This window comes from Panthera uncia, chromosome A2 (genome assembly GCF_023721935.1).
Source record: "Panthera uncia isolate 11264 chromosome A2, Puncia_PCG_1.0, whole genome shotgun sequence".
NCBI lineage: Eukaryota > Metazoa > Chordata > Mammalia > Carnivora > Felidae > Panthera > Panthera uncia.
The window spans coordinates 110,530,161-110,552,042 of record NC_064816.1 but is presented as its reverse complement, the minus strand read 5'-3'; the positions used below and the strand labels follow the sequence as shown (position 1 = coordinate 110,552,042).

Sequence of the window (21,882 nt, the reverse complement as noted above, 5' to 3'; positions counted from 1 at the left end):
CAACTGATTTTTCTTTAGTTATAATGTGCTGTATAGAACCTATCAATTGCATTTTTAATTTCTATTGTTACATTTTTCTGGTTCTAGAATTTCTATGTAGTTCTTTTTCAAACTGGCTATGTCACTTTTTATAGTTTCCAATTCCCTGTTCAGATTTTCAGACCTGGGATTTATTTCTTTAAATATAATAATCATTATTTTTTTTACAGCCTATGTCTGATAAGTTAAATGTCTGAAGTCTCAATAGGTCTGTTTCTATGGTCTGTCTATTCTATTTATGTAGATCTTGCTCATGGTGCTTCATTTCCTTGTATGACTGGTTATATTTGATTATGCACTGGGCATTGTATTTAAAAATTATCGTAGGAGTATTTTGAAGCCTAAGGTGATAGTATCTTTCTTTAGAGAGTATTTTAATTGGCTTTTACCTGATACATGGTGGGCACTAGCCATTTGGGCCAGTTTAACCCAAGTTCAAGGCTTGTGATTTCCTGGACCATCCAGATAAGGTAAGGCCTGCACTACAAGTCCAGGAATGAGCTGGTTTTCTTGTAGTTTACCCTTTCTTACCTTTAGGGTAGAGTTATATGGGATCTCAGTTTAAAGCAGAAATTATTTTGTCTTTGTCTCATCTTTGGTGGGCATGGGTTTCTATAACCTGACCTTCTGATATCACCCAAACTGCACTTGCATTTTATAGCATTCTTTTGAATAAGCAGATACCTTAGGGTGACCTGGGCTTCCTTCTTGGGGCTCTCATCTTCTCAGAAGAGTTTATCTGATATTTTCTCATGGGGTTCTTGGCTCTTTTTAAGGTTTTAAAAATAATCTGTCCAGCTTTTTAAGGTATAATCTAAAAGTACATTATAGCTGTACTGCATAAAAGTATAATTTTGATATTCTGATTTTATATCCTGCATGTTACATGTCCTTTAGGAGAAATGCATCTTTCTGGATTTTAAGTTTGTTCCATCTTTTAGGTTCAATAATTAAGACATGATTTGCTTCATTGCCTTGCAAAGAGACCAAATGTGGCACTTTGCCATTTCTGTGTTCCTGATAGAATTATATGGACATAATCTTCTTCTAATAGTATTGTTTGACTTAGTGGTGGCTAGCTCTCTATTAATATTTGGGGTCTTAATTGGTGATTAGATCAACAGGAAACCAAGAAACAAAGGTAATACTTTCAACTATGATGTATAATGATGAGGTAAGTTATGATCTCACTAGCTTTTTTGGTTTATTTAGTGAAATAAAATACAGATATCAACTTAAGAGAAAGAGAGCATAACTTTTAAAAACTAGAAGAAGAGTTATACATGTTTGTATAGTCTCTGATATTATGTTTAAAATATTTTATTGGAGTTCTTAGATTCTTGCCCATCACAGATTTTTAATATCAAACTCCTGGAAAACAAGCTTTCTTTTTAACACTCTGGTACTACCTATGTATAATATACTTGTGTTACTATTTTTTTTTTTTTATTAAAGGCAGTGTCCATGTGTAAAAAGTATCTTTCATACCTAGTAATCTGTCTAAATTAGGACTTAATATCTGGAGACTTAGTCATTCAAATGTAGATTTACTTTTAATTTTGGGCCCTAATAGCTCGTTAACCCTCCTTTACCAAGGAAGAATGTAGGATTTTTAAAGTTTTTCCTATTCTTTTGATTACTAGTGGACATGAGTATTTCCATTCTGGCTAGGAGGCTTGGAAAGGCATTCTCTGAAGCCATGCTGTTGGAAAAGTTAATTTATTTCAAGTTGGTCCTTTGGCCATTTTGATAACTTCAGTCACAAATTAAAGTATGATGTATCAATAGAAAAACTTTATGTTCTTTTTTTTAAATGTTCTTTGATGTATCTAGTATCTTGCTTTTTATATAATTCTTCTCTCAAAGTATGTTTTCATTTACTTATAAAGCTCAGTTTTTGTTTTGTTTTGTTTTGTTTTCCTTTGGTTGCAAAGGCTTTGCCTTTAGTGAGCATATCAGCCTGCTCTTTGCCTCCTACTCAAACCCTTGATTACTGATGAAAACAATAACTCTGGTTGGCCCAGAGATTTGGCCAAATGTAGTTACTCTGCATTAAATGATGAGGTAGCCCCGACCTGTCTCTTAAAACCAAGTTGCTCACACCTTGCTCTTCACTCAGAATGCCTCTTTTATGGCCTGCTGTGTCGTCCTGATGTTTGTGCTCTCCTACAGAAGGGAGAAGGAGCAAGTCTGGCCTGGCCAGCTCACTGTGCATGCTGTGCAGTAAGAGTGAGTGTCAGAGACAAGCCCTGAATACCCTTCAGTGAGTCGTCTCCGTATGGTCCCGCTGACTGGTTTTGGATCTGGCTAATCTTTAGTCAGTGTTCTTCTTACCCCTAATTTGTGAGTCAGAGCCTAAATCCCACAGACATGAAGGCAATAGAACAGCAGAGTCTTTGTCTGCAGGGTACAAATTAGCATCAGATCTGGTGCTAATGGAGATGGGAAGAAGAAAATGAGTAGAAACAACACATAACACTTGGCTTCAAACCTACATTGAACTTTCTCCCAAAGATCTTTTTTTTTTTTAATTTTTTTAACGTTTTTTATTTATTTTTGAGACAGGGAAAGACAGAGCATGAACAGGGGAGGGTCAGAGAGAGGGAGATACAGAATCCGAAACAGGCTCCAGGCTCTGAGCTGTCAGCACAGAGCCCGACGCAGGGCTCAAACTCACAGACGGCGAGATCATGACCTGAGCCGAAGTCGGACGCTTAACCGACAGAGCCACCCAGGCGCCCCCCTCCCAAAGATCTTTATGTTCATTGTAGATGTACTTGAGCTGTCAGATAAATAACTGTGGAGTGTATCACAATGGGCTGATTCCAAACTCCCTTTACCACCCTTCTGTAGGTGGCCTGCTATGTGGCTGTGATACCCATGGTGGCCTTGGCCACCTGGCCAGGACAGCACTGACCATCACCATTCAGAGGGCCTGGATTGTGAGCCTCACAGGTGACAACAGAGGCCACCTGGCTGGTGAGCTGGGTCACCCTGGGCATCACGGTCCTCTAATCAGTTGAGAAATAGACCTGGCTTAGTGAACAGAATTGATGAGTCAGTTAGGGCTCTGAGAGGGGCAGTAAGTAGCCCTTAACAGAAATGTATCTAGAGACAAACAGACCTAGATTTGAGTCCAGGTAAAACCAACTATGACTCTTACCAGCTGCATTTACTTAGCTTCTCCAGACTCTACTTTCCTCATGTGTAGAATGGGAGAAATAGACCTGATGCCCACATCCCCTGCCTGCTCGGTTTGGAGAAGAATTCTGTGAGATAAAGGATTTGTAAGGCACTTAGTAGTATATCTGCGCACCGGAAGAAATGGTAACATTGTTATTACTAAAAAGATATATAAACTGTACTTTCAGGAAGGAGAGAAGCCCCTCAGAATACATAACAGAAGTTCCATGGCAATTTTAGACATGGAAAATAAGTGAATTAAAATTTTTCTTAATTCTGGCCAGTGATAAGCTTCTACTCCCGCCCCCAGAAAAATTCATCCCCAAATCTGACTGTTGATTATCACTTATCACTGACAGTGAGAGGTAGAATTTTTTTCAACAATGGAGCTAAATGGAAGAATCTGGCATCATCTTTGTTTTTTCTTCCGTTTATAAAACTTGGATCATTCACATTGTGATATATTCAAATTGCCAACTTAAAGCTGGAGATCTTGTCCAACCCTCTATTTGTGTGATTGGTACGCTCTGCTAAAAAACGTTTGGAGTTGGTAGCCAAGATAAAGGAAGCTCTCATGGAGAAGTCTATTAAAATATACTCCTTACAAAGAGTAGAAGCCCCTTAAATCATGTCTTCGTGGATGTACTGCGGCTTCAATAACACCACGCAAAACACAACGGCTATGTGGATAAAAGCCAGGTGACATGGTGTTGAAATTGCCCTCTGTCTCCGGGGAAGAGAAAATCTTCCTAGCCTCTGTTAATTAATTTCAAAGAAATCTAAAGTAAAACGCAGATTGCGGCTCAAGGTTCACTATGATTTTTTAAGCAATCCCGCGAATATGTTCTTCAGTGGTGGTGGAAGAGTTAAGAGAGTAAGTTTTGGAGTCAGACTGCCTGGGTTTGACTCTGAGCTCCCCTACTCACCTTCTCTGTGACCCTGAGCAAATAAGCTCACGTCTTTGCACCCCTACTTCCTAATTTGTGGACGGCAGCTATTGTCGACCTCTTAGGGTTGTTGTGAGGGTTACGCGAGCCGGATGTCTGGAGAAGGCTTAGAACTAGGCACTGAGAAGCTTTAGTCATTCTGTCCTTCGTCCTCCTCTCCTCGTTAGCATGTTGTCGTAATAACATTACGACTAGTTAATATTGTTGGGGTTAAGATGGCAGGATGTGATAGAAAAGAGAAGACAGGAGACAGGAGTTGGAATAATTAGCTCTGAGTAACCTTGTCCTCAGCTTATTCATCTATTAACTGTTCAAATTCAATAGGACTGATCTTGAAGGTTTTTTTTTTTTTTTTTCAGGTTGAAAATCCTATGATTAAAAAAAAAAAAAAAAAAGAAAATCCCATGGTGAATTCATTGTTAGACTGAAAGGGATCTTTTCTGTTTTGACCACAGTTCACCCAGGGCAAGGCTGACATATCTAGCAAATGCACGACATTACGTTCACCAGGAGGAAGGACTCTGCCACTGAGTCGCAATGTTCCTTTCCCCTCACTTACAGGGATGAATGCAGTGGTCTGGTGGCTGGACCAGATCATCAATATATTTGTTCTCCTGTCCGTGGGCCAGGTGATGACATGGGCATCTCATGTGATCAATTGAGGTTTCATTCTTGGATGGAACTTGCTTTCACTTCTTGTGGAGTTTCTATTTCGGTCCAGGATTTATCACCTAGTTCCCCATTTGGTTGTAAAAACCCAGCGACAAGCAGAGGGGCGCTTCCAAAAAAGGCAACAGGAAGCTGTGAATATTCAAGGTAATATAAACTCAGAGACAGCTCTCGTTCTTTTTTTCTCCTTTATGTCAGTGTTTCATTTCTTCTTTCCAGAACTTATGTCTGATTATAATCTCCACATTCTGTCTGCAAATGTGTCTAGAAACAGTGAAAAAATGAGAAGGTTCCAACTGTGCCATTGGTCATATAGTTCATATGGCTGATTTCATTGGTGGGGCAGGTGGGGCTGTCAGGTGCAGTTACACAGGTTTTACACTGCCCAATTCCAGGAGCTGTTTTTAGAGAGACTCCAATGTGAGTAGCACTCCCATGGGACTGTGGGGTATTCAACCTGCACAACCTGTTTCATGGTCCTGGGGGCAAATTACTTCTCCCTTTCTCACTCATAATCTTCCTTAAAGATGCTAAGTTTGAAAGACAACCATCTCAGTGAGTATGGACTGGTCTTTGGGTCAAAAGAATATAATGAATCAACCACCTCTGCTATCAGCAGTGTTTTTTCAATCACAGGTTCCCTAACATTAGGGTGAGGATGCGAGGAAGGAGACCTGCCAATAAATATGACCTCAAGATAAGAACTCTCCTGCCTGCTGACAGTGTTACCCATTTGCCTGTCATAACACCAGGCCTTACTTCTGACATCAGTTTCTTTTTCTGCACCTTTTCTCTCAAGTTGTTTTGCAATTGAAGCCCACCAGATCTCACTGTCTGAATAAAATATATGTATTTATAGAGGTATATACACAAATAGATAGATATACACAAATAGGTAAATAGTACGGCATCTTTCCATCTGTCACTTTTAGCTGTGTAACCATGCAGAGTCATTCTACTCAGACTCCCTGTCTCACTATCTGTACAGTAAGGATAACAATAGCAGAACTGATTGCAGGAATGCTGTGACAGAAAGATTGCCTATGCAAAGCCCCGTTTTGCTCCCTAGCATCTAGTAAAACAAGTTGATAGCTGTTTTTCATCATTGTTATTATTATTATTAGTTTTTTTTTTCAAAGCTGCTCTGGCAATAATTTCTTTTCTATAACCAAGAGCTTCCCCCTCCCCATAGTTCTTGGGCTAGAATGGATTGGCCTGACCCTCTCTCCTTCCTTCACAGACCTATTTGACTTCTGTTGTGTTTCTTTCCTTTTCTTTCCTTTCCTTTTCTTTTCTTTCCTTTCCTTTTTTCTTCTCTTTCTTTTTTCTTTTTTCTTTTTTTTTTTTTTTCAGAGCTTGTCTTAATTTGTGCTAAACACCTCTCAGGATAATGTCTTTTCAATCTGCTTATAGTCATTGCCTGTTCCATCCTGGAAGACTGAAAGCTGTTATCATTTGCTTTTTCTAAGTATTTGTTTCTTCAGAAAAATAACCAAAGAAAATATCCATCGCTGTTTTTAAGAGTTTATTACCATGTTTCAAGCATGTGAAAATGTGTCTTTCATGCTTTGCTATAATTTCTCTCCTGTCAGTGGCTACCTTCCTGACTTCACTGTGTGTCTTGATTTGGGTTCTTTCAAAAGCAATTATTGAGAGGAGGAACTCGGGGTGGAAAGTAATCTTTTTGGAAGGTGACCCTAGGAAGCATGGAGGGGGGATGGGAAATGAGACAGGGAAGGGAAGAGAGCTGATAAAGAATGTGTTGATGGACAGGTTACTGCCACTGGGGCTCAGTCTTGTTCGGGTCCTGGGACACACTGTGTAGGATTTACCTCAGGATTGTCCCACCAAGGGCCAGGGAAACTGGTGTGTTTCTCCAAGTGGTGTCATTTATTAGTGGAGGGTTGTTCCCAGAGGTATTATGTCTGGGCACCTACAGCCTGCCCTTGTGTTCCTGAGGCTGGAGAGAGACTCTCCACTAGAAAGACATGAGTGCTTGGGATAGGAAGCCATTGTTGCACATAGGAATTGCCCAACAAGGAAGCAGATGTGGTTCCTCGGACGGGCCGAGGGCATTTGGGCAGGGCACCGATGTAAAGCTTATTGGATTTTATTTTGGGTAAAAAAGACTCTTGGGAAATCACTGATCGATTCATCAACAAGCCCAAAACTTTGGGAACACTGAAAGACCACGAGCCTACCCCTGCAGGACAACAGGCCTCAACTACCGGCTTTCCTCTCTGCCTCCAAAACTGCCGTGCATGTGCCAGGAGGGATGGGACGCATACTGCAGGCGGACTGTCTTCTTGGCTGGCTTGGGCTTGGACTTCCTCCACATGACGGTGCTGGGATTCAACTGCATCACCACCGGCTATGTCTACACCCAAGGGATTGGAGACTCCCTGCTTAGCATCCTCAGGGCCCTTTCAGCTTTATCCGGCCTGCCGGGCACAATGCTCTTCAGCAGGTTCAGGGGCCCTATGGCTTGATCAGCACAAGAATCACATCCAGCTGGCCCCAGGTAGGCTGTCTGACACTGCGTCTTCTTTGTCTTTGCTACTGGAAGTCCTTTAGGTCTGACTGTTTTCTCACTTGCACTAAGCCAGAATTCTTCTTCCAACCACGAGTTGCTAAAAGAGGATGAGGTACATGTTTATTTCTTTGGAAGAAACATGAACCAGCCTATCCTTCTGGACTGCTCCTCCATCCGTTGAACCAAATCACATTTCTGTCTGAAGGCAACCAGGACCTGGAGCTCCGAGTCTTACATCTCCACCATGTCGTTACTCTAGGGTATGATCCTGGCAAGAATCGGTGAGTATGGATCATGTGTGACATGGGATTCTGCAGACTGTGATGATGTTGAGGAATCTTAGAGGCATTTGGTGGTTTCACCACTGTGCACTGTAAGTCTTTATCATTCATGCACCTAGAACATGTTACATGGAAAGAGCTGTCCTAGACACTGGGGATACTAGAGTGGTTTCATCAGACAAAGTCTTAGCCCCACGGAGCATACACTCTGGATGGGAGGCCATTGAGTAAATAGTTAACTACAGTCAACAATATGAAGTGATCGGAGCTATGTTGGGGGGAGGGCAGAAGATTGAGGACATGTGGGAGGGACACCAAACCTGGTCTTTGGAGTTAGAGAAGCCTTCCTAGAGGGAGGCACAATTGAGAGATCCCTGAAGAACAAGCTGGACAGGTGACATGGAGAAGAAAGAGTGCTCTAGACCAGACAGGCAGTTGTACAGTTGTACAAAGGCTTTTTGAAATGTGAAGACATGGAAATTTGGGGAAGTGAAAGTAGCTATTTCCTAGCTGTCAAGCACATAAATGCTCCAGATGGCATCTACATGAAAGGAGGATTTTGATCTGGATCCTTCTCCATGGAGCTGGGGTGGAGGGACAGGAAAGAGGGCAGCTTGGTGGAGTTCAAACCTTCCTTAGCTGCCTAGGGGAATGGAGGGGAATCCTTTCCCAGGACAAGGTGCCTAACTTTGAGGCTCTACAAGCTTGCCTGCTCTAAGAAGCTGGTCTTGGAACTTTGCCACCAACCACATGCTGTTCATATGTGGCAGTGAGAACTTACCTAATTTGGTAAGGGTGTTTAGATTAAAAAAAATTTTTTTTTAATGTTTATTCATTTTTGAGAGACAGAGAGAGACAGACCATGAGTGGGGAAGAGGCAGAGAGGGAGACACAGAATCCGAAGCAGGGTCCAGGGTCTGAGCTGTCAGCACAGAGCCCAATGTGGGACTCTAACTCATGAACTGTGAGATCGTGACCTGAGCCAAAGTTGGACACTCAACCGACTAAGCCTCCCAGGCGCCCCTAAATTTTTATTAAAGTTTGATCTGTTGATGCATGGTGACTCCATCAGTGACACGTTGGGATCAGCAGTGATGGCAATGGAAACAGCTTAACAGCATAAGGTGTTTAGACCCAGCGATTAGACCTGCAGATTCCCAGCCTGGGCAGAATCTGGGCCTTGCTCTTAGACATGGGATCCCTGTTTCCACCCAAACCTTGTTCTATCCCCCAAATCCATAGTCATCACCTTCAAAGCCCCTCCCTGAGGTTGCAGCCCAGAAACAGTGGATTCCTCAAGCAGGTCAGAAATGCAAGGAGTGGAACGTGTGGTAGTGGGTGGTGGAAGGTGTGGATCAAAAACCAAATCTATCTTCATTCATTCAACAAACCTCATCTGCTAACTCTAGGTCCTAGGTTTCGGGAAGGTCCCTGACCTCTAGGGACTCAGAGCTTTACCTTCTCACCTCTGGAGCCATAGTGGAGTGAGAGCATGGGGCTGGGGGATATTTTCATTATTTTTGCCAGGGAGACCCAGAAACCCTTGGTCCACAGAAGCTTTGGAGCATTGGGAGAGGGGAAATGAGGTTTTTGTAGATCAGATTCAAGAGACTATAGAACCATGGGCTAGCCTGGAAACCTCATTCCTCTGATGTAAAATATGTGTGTGAGAAAGAAATTGTGTTCCTAATTCTAAATGACTGATTAGAAACCTGTTCATTCATCTGGAGTTTACCTAACCTCTAAAATATTTTAAAGGGGACAGTGCCTGAGCAGCTCAGTCAAGTTAACTGTCTGACTTTGGCTCAGGTCATGATCTCATGGTTCGCGGGTTCAAGCCCATGTTAGGCTCTGTGCTGATAGCTCAGAGCCTGGAGCCTGCTTCAGATTCTGTGTCTCCCTCTCTCTCTGCCCCTCCCCTCCTCACACTGTCTCTCTCTGTCTCAAAAATAAACATTAAATTTTTTTTTTAAAAAGATATTTTAAGTGAAGTACCTGACAAGTAGATTATTTTTTTTAGTAGGGCATTTGGCTTGCACTTTTAGCCTTTAATTGCATGAACTACTGAAAGCAGATTGGCCATTTAAGATTTAGGCAATTCACATTGTGAAAATAAACTAGTTCGAAGGGGGGGGGGGGGGGGGGAAGTCCACTTGACTCTTCCTGAATCAAAGGAAATGATCACATTTGGAGAATGTGAAATATAATCAGAAATGACTGTAATCTAGAGAGGCAGCATGACAGAAGCTTCCGGCTTTTCTCTACTGCAATAGTGGTTCTTTTTTTTAAAATTTTTTAATGTTTATTTTCGAGAGAGAGAGACAGAGTGTGAGTGGGGGAGGAGCAGAGAGAGAGACACACACACAAACAGAATCTGAAGCAGGCTCCAGGCTCTGAGCTGTCAGCAAAGAGGCCAACGCGGGGCTTGAACTCACGAACTGTGAGATCGTGACTTGATCTGAAGTCAGATACCCAACCAACAGAGCCACCCAGGCACCCTCACAATAGCAGTTCTTCTTTGCTAGCCCTTGATGAGGATTCCAGAGGCACAGAACGCTCTTGACACTCATGAAGGAGACAGCTCAGGACTTGAAGCCAGCCTGCCTGATGATGTTGGAAGTCGCCTACGTTCCCTGTGTCACCATTTCCTTCTCCGTCAGACGGGGTGGTAATGAGAGTGCCTACCTGTCAGGGAAGTGACAAGCAGAGGAGCTACTTATTAGAATGAATATGAGGTCTCATCTTCAGTCGTCATCATTACTCTATTTTGGCTGTAATTCTGGTGCTTTCACAAGCGTTGCTGTGTAAGGGTGGGTGTGGTCTGGGCTGTGAGACGGAACCACGATGCTGAGTGAAATGGGTGCTGTGTGGTTCCTGCACACTCACTGCCCACACAGGTGCCCTTGACATTTATTCCTAGCAGAATCACAAATGACCTTGGGGTTGTGTGCTGTTGAAACTGCACACGTGAAAAGCACCAGTGCCCAAAAGTATATCTTGCTTGTGTGTGGGTTGGCATGGTCAGAATGGTCAGGTCTCTGTGGTGACTGGTTCTCTCACCAGGACGGGTGGCCTGTGGCCTGCCTTGGCATTCGACTGGGTATCCCCAGGCCAGGTTCATCCGAGGCATTTGTTCAGTAAATACTTGTTTCCATTCTGATGGAAACTAAGTTACAGAACTCTGGCTACAAGAAGACTGGGCACATTGCCCAAAAGTCACTTTGCTTTTTAAAATCTAGGAACTGTAACTCTTTATGCCTTCACTGTAGAAATAATTCTGTCAGTGCATAATTAGCTCTCACTTCTGTGGGCGCTTCCCATTGTACCACCGGGGCATTTTACAAATGCTTTCTACCTCTGTAAGCACTGCTTGCTAAGGGCTGGGGCTGGGGATTTGACTGGTAAGTTCTAGGTCAGAGTCTAGGGCAGGGCAAGGCCTTTGGCGGTCCACACCCCCAGAGACTGAGAGGCCATGCTGGGTGGTCAGTGTATCCCTGAGGCTGGGGGGCTGGCCACAGCCAGGTGGGGGCCACAGCAGGATGGCAAGGGCAGTGCAGGAGGACAGAAGGTCTGGCCAGGGCTTTGCAAAGGCAGGTACTGAAGGACACAAGCATATTCAATCCAAATAATTCTTGAGTTCAGAGCTAAGTCCAGGAATCAGGGCAGGGCAACCAGGAGGCCTCTATAGAGTCAAGGCTGGGTCTCTGGGAGAATCTAGAAGGCCAGCTGACTGGAAGACCTACCAGACAGACAGCAGCTGTGACAGTGCCCGTGCAGGCAGGGGTGAGAACCCCTAGCGTCGTCACTCACAGACAGCAGTGGTTAAAAGTGTGGTTGAAAGTGGGGGTACAAGGAGAGTGGAGACTAATCCTTGCTGTGCTAAACCAGGAGCAATGAGGGAAAGTCTGGAATTGGAACTAGGTTGGAAGGTGAAGACGTTGCTCTCTGTCCTAACCATTTTTGGAATGGAGGCATCAGTATATACACCCCACATGAAATTATATTGCGAGGTAGTGATGACGTGGTGATGGTGATTTAAAAAAATACTTACAACACCACAAATTATGACAGTAACATGCGAAATGGCCAGGCATGATGCTACACACTTCACAATACCGTTTCATATAATCCTCCAGTGAGATAGTGCTCTAAACGTTCCCATTTCACAGATGAGGAAATAGAGCCACAGAAAGCTTCATTTATCCACAAGACAATACCATTCAGTGTCAGAGCTGAAATTCTCTCCGCGGTCTCTGATACCTGTTTACACTTACTCTCCCCCAACACTGCGTTCCTGTGGGTGTCTGGTCCTTTGACCTCACTGTGACCCAGCTTCTGCAGGAGAACATTCCAGAAGCAGAGCGAGGGGCTGTGAATGGTGGGCAGTGCTCCCTGAACTACCTCACGGACCCCATTCACTTTGTCCCTGTCGTATTGGTCCCACGGCCTCAGCAGTTTGGCGCACTGGGGTTGCTATTTGTAACCATGGGGCACGTGCTGTACTTTTTTTTTTATGCGAGGAAGTATAATGTTACAAATGGCTATTCTCAGAAGACAGCGAAGAAGGGCACTTCAGTCTGACAGGTAGGCAGCACCTCTGAGTGCTCAGAGCTCCGGTAACCCTGGCCCCGTCTCATTCTGAGCGTTTGCAGTGATGTCCCCGCCTTGCTGCCGGGGACCTGCCTTGTTCTGACCCATCAGAGAGCACCCGCATCAAATGCACCTTTGCAGCGATGGGGAGTTGGAAATGGGTCTGACTCACCACATGCCTGTTAACTGAACCGAGATTCCACTCCAGACAGCTGGGAGGGGCTTGTTTTACTTTTGCCAACAGAGTAACTCAGTGTTCCCAGGTTTTTATTGTTCTTTGGGTTCTAAAATTAGTCAAAGTCTTTTGGACAATCCTAAAACTAGAGAGAGAGTGGAGCATGTTTGGTCTCAATTCCTTGGATATGGGGTTTTATTTAAAAATTTTTTTTAAATGTTTGTTTATTTTTGAGACAGAGACAGAGCATGAATGGGGGAGGAGCAGAGACAGGGAGACAGAATCTGAAGCATGCTCCAGGCTCCGAGCTGTCTGCACAGAGCCAGATGCAGGGCTTGAACCCATGAACTGTGAGATCATGACCTGAGCTGAAGTCAGACACTTAACTGAGTGAGCTACCCAGGTGCCCCTAATACGAGTTTTTTGTTTTACAGGTGGATTGAGAATGTTCTTTGATGTGGTAGGGGCTCCTCATGAGGCCTGAAGCTATTTATTGAAGAAGTAGATCATTGTAACAATCTAACTAGGGATACAAACTAGGGATCTGATGGTACCCCAGCAGACTTGGGCAGGTTCGGCCTCAGTGAGCAAGCTAAGACTTCCGGTTCGGCCAACTCTGGCTAAGAAAAGCACAAATTTGTGATGAGCAAATTTTGAATTTCTGGCTGCTTACAATCAACAGTAAAACTAGCTTTTGAGAGGCTTAAAAGAAAAAAAAAATATATATATATACTTAAAATAACACTGAATTGCTGTTTTGTAAGTGTTGTACCATACAAGTTCACCTAGAAGTGAAAACAAGGAAGCTGGCAAATAAGCCTCTACAGGCCTGTATGTCTATCTGAGAAGCTTTGTGCGTGTGGGGTCTGGCCTGTAGCACACTCAGTAGCACCTGAGCGGGCCGGTATTGTTGGGAATGACATGTTCTTTTCTTTTTTTTAAAGTTTATTTTGAGAGATAGGGGGGAGGGGGACGGGAGCAGGGGAGGGGCACAGTGAGAGAAGGGGGAGAGAATCCCAAGCAGGCTCCGCACTGTCAGCACAGAGCCTGATGCGTGGTTTGAACTCACCAACTCTGAGATCATGACCTGAGCTGAAATCAAGAGTCAGATGCTCAACCGACTGAGCCACCCCGGGAATGACATTTTCTAAGACAGGGTTTCTTGGCCTCTGCACTATTGACATTCTGGTGCAGACAGTCCTTTGGGGTCTGTCCTGCACATTATAGGATATTTTGCAGCATCTCTGGCCTCTGCTCACAAGGAGCACCCCTCACCCACACAATTGTGAGAGTCAAAAGTGTCTTCAGACAATACAAAGGTCTCCATCCCAATACAAAGGAGGGTGAAAATGTCTTTCCCCATCCCATCTCCTCTAAAGAATCACTCCTTTTTTTTAAATTTTTTGTAATGTTTATTTATTTTTGAGGGAGAGAGACAGAGTGTGAGTGGCGGAGGGGCAGAGAAAGAGGGAGACACAGAATCCCAAGCGGGCTCCAGGCTCTTAGCTGTCAGCACAATGCCTGATGTGGGGCTTGAGCTCACAAACTGTGAGATCATGACCCGAGCTAAAGTCGGATAACTGACTGAGCCACCCAGGCGCCCCCCCCCACCCCTTTTTAAGCTTATTTGTTTATTTTGAGATAGAGATGGAGAACCAGCGGGGAAGGGGCAGAGAGAGAGGGGGGAGACAGAGGATCCAAAGTGGGCTCAGTGCTTGACAGCAGAATCAAGAGTTATGTCTGCTTAAGAGTAATGTCTCAAGGGAAGAATCCACTTATTGTTAAGAGACAAATGATAAAAAGTCATTGTTACCAGTAAGGAAACTACGAAAGGGGATTTTACACACAGATCTGCTTTTTAGACCTAAGTGAAATGAGGGAAGGGGAGAATTTTGTGGAACATTTTGCTTAACCTAAGGTAGTTTTTAAAAACTGTACTTTATGTAAAGTTCTGGTAATAGTTATGATGTCACCTCCCCCGCCCAGTCTTGACTCTTCCATTAAAAGTGAAAGATTACTACAGATACAAGCACGTGCACGCACACACACACACACATACACACACACAAGCCCCAAACTAAGTAGGTCAAGAAACCAGAAACATACAGACCTAGAAATCCATATGTCCTTCATATGGATTCTTCATTAAGGAAGTTTTATTTTGTGGACCTGTAGCACACCAAGTCCCTGGATGATTCTAATGAACACACAAGTACTTGCCCATAGTCTTAGAACAAAAGTATTTAATAAATACATCCTGAAGCCTTTTATTTACAGTCCCCAGAAGTGCTAGCAGCCTGAGGGTAGAATTGATGTCAAGTCTTGTAAGTGGCACTGGCTCCCTCCTCCTGCACCCTGGAAAGAATAGCTGCCTACCTATTGTCAGTTCTGTGTTGTAAGTGGTAATTTTGCTCTTGCTTTTCCGCCAGGTCCTGTAATAGGATGGCAACATCCTTCTCTCTATTGGATTGTGGAACCACTATCCCTGTGGTTCCCATGAATGTTTTGATTCATGTTTAAGAAACAGAAATATAATGCAAATAGCATTTATATAATTTTCATAATACAGTTCCTTTAACCCAGCATCCAAAATATCATTTATAGTCAATATAAAATTGAGATATTTTACATTCTTTTTTTAATGTGAATTCTCCCAAAGCTGATGTTTTTTAGACCTCAGTGCATGTGAGTTTGGAGTAGTCATGTTTCAAGTACTCGGTAGTGACATGTGGCCAGTGCCTACTGTATTAGACTGCAGTTTGGACTCTATGATGATTCCCAAAGTTCCACATATTTCTCCAGCACAGAAGGTCTATAAATGATACAGTGTGCTTTACTCTGCCTTAAAGAGTGGGGGTAACATGCCAGGGCATTTGTTCAACTGGGAAACCAATGGTATGAGGCTCCGATCCATTAACTGCACCATTCTGCTCTGCTCCCAGAAACAAATCATTGTGACGTCCATCAGCCTGATTTGACTGGATTTAGCCTCTATCTCTGAAACAGATTGATGTGGAGCTGTCCTTCTGGAAATGCAGATGGCGATGGTGGGGAGTACCTCAAGAAATTAGCCCCTCACAATACAGATAAACTCCACTAGGGGGCCCTCTAGTCAATGGTTGCATAGTCCCGGATTGGGATAAATCACAATTTTATAACAATATATCTAAATCAGGACTTTTCAGTTCATGAATACGCAGTAAATTTTGGAAAGGGAAACTTCATGAGTGCAAAATAAAAATAAGCCTTTCAAATACATATCTGGCTGTTTGTTTACACAATCTCAACTTGGCTTTTCTCCGAAGAGGTGTTATCCCTTTGGCTTGGCAAGGAGCTGGGGTCACTGGCCGACTGACCTCACAACTCAGATCCATCAGTCTCTACTATCTCTGTATCCTTGTTTAGTCATGCATACACCTTTTCTGTTCTACTTTGTTCAAGGTACTTGAGATCATGAGGGGAAAAAAGCATTAGGTTTTTTAGGTTTAGGTTCCAGGTTCCAGGGAGCCTAGAATGCAAATGACCCCACTCCCTCCTCCTTTTCCATTTTAAATTTATATTTAAGTGCCAAATAACAAATTTGCCAACTGGCTCTTTTCTCCAGCTCCTAGGAGGCTCAGAGCCAAGCTGGCAGGAGACTAATGCAGGAGGTCTAATGGCTTGGCTTTATAATCCTGCTCTTCCTGCTGAGCTTTTATCCCCTTTTCTAATTATTGTATTGTTTGCTGTTTATTTAGAAACCACCCTAACATTCAGGGAATGTGGTAGTGATGGGGGGGGGCGGGTAAAAATAGATATAATCATCTCTTCATAGCTTGTCCCAACAACTGAATCTTTCAGCTATTGACTCAGATACTAAGTGAAATTTTTCCTTCTAACAGAAGTTAACGGGGGCACATTCTAACTGGCTTCATCTGACATAGTGATGTGGCTAAGTCATACCATGAAAGCACCATAAAACAGGAATCATCTATCACAGGGCTTAACCAACACACAAGAGAAACACAATAAATATTTGCCAAATTGTGAAAATATTTTAGGTTTCACAAACCTCAAAAGTACTTGAGTTTGGAACACTCACTTGAACTACAAACAGTTGGTTTTTCTTTTAAGAACCCAAAATTACTGGTAGTAAGTAACACTATAGAGTGTCTAGGTCAAAAATGGGATATGCCCATTCTTGAAATCAAATTATGGGGCCCTACCTACCTGAACCAACAAGAACAACAGAGTAACTGTGATATTGGGCAAGTAATATCTGAGGATAGCGACTGGAGTTCTTAAGATACTGCATTTTCAGTGAAAGCATAACGATTGGCATAAAGTTATATTTCAATCCCATCTTCTTTTGTAGTCATAAGGGAAGATTCTCTTCAAGCCCAGCCTCCTCCCTTGGAGTTAATAAGCCCTCTTTGAAAACATTTCATTCAACTCCAGACTTGCTTCACTTCTCAGAGCACTTGAGCACAAACTGGCTGGAAGAACGGTCCTATTGGCCTCGGCTCGTCTTAGCTGTGCTCAACACGCAGGTGTGTGCTGTGCCAAGGAGGGCAAGGTGACTCTGCAGGACTGTGGGGTAGGCTTCAGCTCCTCAGCCCATCTTCTTTGCGGTTTACTAGACTTATTTAGCCAAGGTATTGGGCAACTGTGTTGTCATCATGGAGGGGGTTTGGGGGAAACAGAGCAGGGAATGTTCTCAAGCCTGGCCATCTGAAGAGCATTGCTGGCTCTTCCTGCAGGCAACACAGCACAGCAACAGCTGTCAGAAGTCCACGTGGTCTCAGGGCAGGGTGCAACAGGCTCTGAGATTACACCTCCTTGTTACCTACAGTAAAGAACAATGACTCACAACCAATACCTGGCCCATCCTTCCTTTCAAAAGCGTCCTTGAACATCCGCAGAGAAAAAGGGAGAGCGCAGACTGGTTTTTTCCAGGAGTAAACCGCGTGACTTAGGTATTAAGCTTTGAGATCAACCCAAGCCCAATAACTTGGCCGCTAGAACCTCACTTCATTTCCCAAATCCCTTGGCTAGTCATTTATCAGTCAAGGCCATTCTAAATTTTCTTGGAATGGGAAGTTGCCAGTGTGGAAAGCAAGGCTATCAGGAACCTGAAATGATGCCGAGCAGGTTACAGGGCAAATACAGGGTAGCAATTTCCACACTCCATGTGGGCCACTAAGAATGGACAGTCCAGAGACTGAAGGCAAAGTGCCATGACAGACCCAATGAGACTGAAAATGCAGCTGTTAAGACAAGGAATGTGTTGTCTGGAATATCCATAAGGAGAAATTGTATATCCTTGACAGGTGAACCAACATATACCTTTTGATTTTCTCACGTATTATATTGTGTGCACAAGTCACTTATGTGACTTACACCCCAAAATGTTTTGATGTTTTTGCCACTTTTAACACCTCCCTAAATCATTCAAGTGCTGACCCAAGACCATCTTTTCATAGATTTCACTGGAAATGTCATTAAGATGCCAGAAAAGTTAAGTTTTAAAAATCACATTTATTGAAGTGTAGTTTACATTTAGTAAAACACACCCCTGAAATTTGACAAACGCGAGTGCCACCATAATCAAGATATAAAACACTTCCGGGGCTCCTGGGTGGCTCAGTTGGTTAAGTGTCCGACTTCAGGTGAGATCATGATCTCAACGTTTGTGGGTTCGAGCCCTGCATTGGGCTCTGTGCTGACAGCTCAGAGCATGGAGCCTGCTTGGGATTCTGTCTCTCTCACTCTGTGCCCCTCCCCCGCTCACACTCTGTCTCTCTCTCTCAAAAATAAATATTTTTAAAAAAGATATAAAACACTTCTTCAAAACTCACTCATTCCCCTTTGCAACCTACCCTTGCCGATCGTTACTAAGCCATTTATCTGTTTTCTGTCAAAAGGATCAAATTTAATTGTTGAAATAATGTATTATGGAAAAATTTGTATGCATATAAAATTATTTTTATTAAAAAAACTTTTTTAAACATTTATTTATTTTTGAGACAGTGTGAGTGGGGGAGGTGCAGATAGAGAGGGAGAGACAGAATCTGAAGCAGGCTCCAGGCTCTGAGCTGTCAGCACAGAACCCAACGTGGGGCTCGAACCCACGAACTATGAAATCATGACCTGAGCTGAAGTTGGATGTTTAATTGAAAGAGCCACCTAGGCACCCCTAAAACTGTATTTTTAAAAGGATGCTTTGAAATGTATCTTTAGGGCAGTCAAAGGAATAGGATTTAAAAATAATCTTTGCAAATTAAGGCACAAGTGACAGTGTTGTTAAGACAGTTGTAGAATAGTCTAGTTACTATGTCAAGCTTCAGGCTAGGGCTGGTTGGCAGAAAGGCTAAATAATAGAACAGAATTCTACAAAATTCTCTATGGTGCTGGTAGATATATGTTCTTACAGATATTTGGCACCTTCTCAAAATTCACCCCTGCTACTACCATGAAAGGGACAAAGAGAGCAAAAGCCTCTATTCAATCGCCATATGTTCAAATACACTGTATCTACTTGAAAAGCTTCTTTCAAACACCACGATTGTCTTTCGAGCACCAGACCTGTAAAAGAAGTATCACAACACGTAGTTAGATCGGCAATTATGAAATAAGATGTGCTATTAAGAAAATAAACAGTGGTTTCTAGACCATGTTTACAAAAGCTGTGCAGCAGGTAAGTTAATAGAATTCCCCAACATACTACACATTTTCAACTCAGACTTAGTAATGTTCTCATATAAAAGTGAATTTTTAACTCAAACCCTATCTTACTAAAAGCTCAAAATGGTCACCATAGGGAAAGATACTTTGAAAGATTAAATGCCAATTACTTAAAAATCCATTAAAAATAACCTTTTCTTGGCATAATAAAGTATTGCCTATTTATTACAGGCTTTGCCCCCTTCATATCTAAAACATACTTTCTAAAGGGAGGAGGGATGTGACTGCAGGTAACCAATTCCTATGAAGTTGGCCTCAGGTAAATCCTTTAACCCATCAGAGAAGCATATCCGATCAGATTAAGAGTTCTCATCCTTGGCCAAGAATTCAATTCAGCTATTTAATAACAAATTATCTCCATTTGGTCCATACCTGAAGCTCATCAGCATCTTAAACTGGACTGTGCCTGATAGAAAAGTGAGAAGAACAACGTTAAGAATATCAATGAACTCTTTATGATTTGGGGTTTTTTTGTTCGTTTGTTATGTAAAGAGCATCTTTTATTGTGGTTACCTACTAGTTACCTCAAAGACTAAAAAGCTACCTTTGAATAGAATTCCCATATAAAGGCTTTCTCCAAATTTCCTCACACTTGGGAAATCTCCTTGGTAATTTCCAGCCAGGAGTAAAATAGAACAGTGAATTAAGTTCCTATCATCTGGAATTCTATGTAATATAATGTCAGCACCCACGACCTGTCCAACTTGACCTTTACATTAGCATGGAACAGTATCAATTTTAGAAAAAAAACAAAACCAAACCTGAAATGTTACTGGCAACAGTTTGTACCTAGGAAACACTAAAACAAGCTCTCAACAGATTTAAAAACCAAAGGAAGCCTGAAACTTGTTGACCAAGCAGAAGCAGACAGAGCCCAGCAAGTTGAGAACAGTTCTCGGCACTTGCTGAGTTTCCACTACCCTTAAATAGACACTGGCTCAAGCTGCTGTTTCCTCGTCATGGTGCCTGGCTCCCTCAGCCCGTGTTTCTCTCTCACATGGAACTGTTGAAACAGTTTGGCTCAAGAGGACCCCCCCCCCCCCCAATAAAGCAATTGTAAACCAAAGCCTGACCATTACATTTCCCCGTGTTGCAGTGCTAGTCACCAGACTGAGGGACTCAGGACAGGGAAATCTGTCCCTGTGCTCTGGGGTAATAGATATGGCTGGAAAAGGGATGCCTACAGCACAGCTTGCTCCCCCCGCCCCTTTAAAAGCACGGTAAAATGGATGTCCCATTCAGTTTCCTGGTCAGTAATATCAGTTATTTCCTAAGAGGTAAAAAGGTCTTTCATAACTCTACGGGCAAACATGTAACCCCCAGAAGCCTCACATTTCAAGAGATTGCTAAGTGATACTTAGGATATCTACAAAGATTCCTTCATTCACTCTACTCTAAATTTAGATCTTTACAAAGTTTACTAAATCTGGAGAACAACCGTTTCTATAGCATGGGTGCCAGCGTCTTGGTGGACACAAATCAGAATCCCAATGGTTCATTTTTTCCCGGGACAGAAAACCATGACGGGCTTCGCACCCTGAAAATGTTGGAAGAGGGTCCTGCGCTGCATACGGTACTGGTCGCTCCAGAAAAGGTGAATCTGGGGCAGAAAACTGCAGGCAGGACTCACAGCAGTTATCAGCCCCCGCAAGACGAACCCCAGACCTTTCAAAAAGCCAAACCACCCTGCAAAGTGGCAACTGAAAGGCATTTGTGGGGAGTGGCTGTCAGAGCGCAATTGCCGCCGTTTGTTGCTAGCACACTAATTAAGCTGCTCCGCACGCAAAGTTAAAGCGCTCAGATCCACGATCTGGCTCATTTTCCAAACTGGTTACGTCGGGGTCATGGTAACACCAGGCAGGCGGGAGCCCGGAGCGAGCCAAGAGCGCCCACTCCGACCCGGTTGGGCGCCTTCCGCCCCGCAGCTGCATTCTCCAAATGTTATTTTTTCTTTGAAAAGGGCACTTGAAACTCCCGGTGGCTTGGAACCCTGGAGCATCGAGGCCACAGGCACCAGGGATGAGGGGACCGGGGGCGCGGTAGGCTGGGGGCCGGGGGAAGGCGCCACAAGGGTGCTTCCCAGGAAGTAAGGGTCCCCGACTCCACGAGGACGTCCTCACCCCAGAGGAGCCCTCACGGGGGCACCTTCCCCGGGATCGGGGGCCTCTCCCGAGGGGGCGCCAAGCTGAGGCCGAACCCGCGTCATGGACGCCCGGGCGAGGCGGGCACAGGGACCCAGAGAGAGACCCCAGACCACGTGGCCGGTTCCGGCGTCGGGCCGGTCCGAAGACACTTACCGAGTCGCACACCACGTCGGAAAAGGGAGGGCGCTGGAGAGACGAAGTTTAAAAGGGGCTTGGGCGGTCGGCACCCTGAGACAACCAACCAAAAATTACCCCCAGCGCCCCTCCCGGCCTAGTAACCGCCCCGCCTGCGCTGCCCATAGGCTCGCGCGCGCCCCCTGCCGGCGACTCACGTTCCCCAGCCCTGGCTTTGGAGCCGGGGGACTCAGCACGCTTGCCTGAACACCTCTCTGTGTGGGTGTTCATTTATACTACGCTGCAGGTTTGATGAAGCTCCTGGCATCAAATCAAATAATGTTAGGTATGTAACCGCCCGCCCCGCCCCGAATTCCATGCCTTCCCCCAGGGTGGTCTGCAAGTCAAGAAGGCACTGCCGGACAGGACCCGCAGTCTCCAGCCTTGTGCTTACGTTGAGTTTTATCCTTAATTTGTTTTTCGA

The 21,882-nt window shown here is 43.9% G+C and overlaps 1 non-coding gene across 1 annotated transcript; it reads right to left on the bottom strand.

Moving 5' to 3' along the window:
* Positions 1–19,390: 19,390 nt before the first annotated feature.
* On the bottom strand, positions 19,391–19,462 carry LOC125931165 (small nucleolar RNA SNORD93). The gene has a single exon (XR_007460415.1). It is a non-coding gene; the product is annotated as a small nucleolar RNA SNORD93 (small nucleolar RNA).
* Between the last annotated feature and the right edge of the window lie 2,420 nt (positions 19,463–21,882).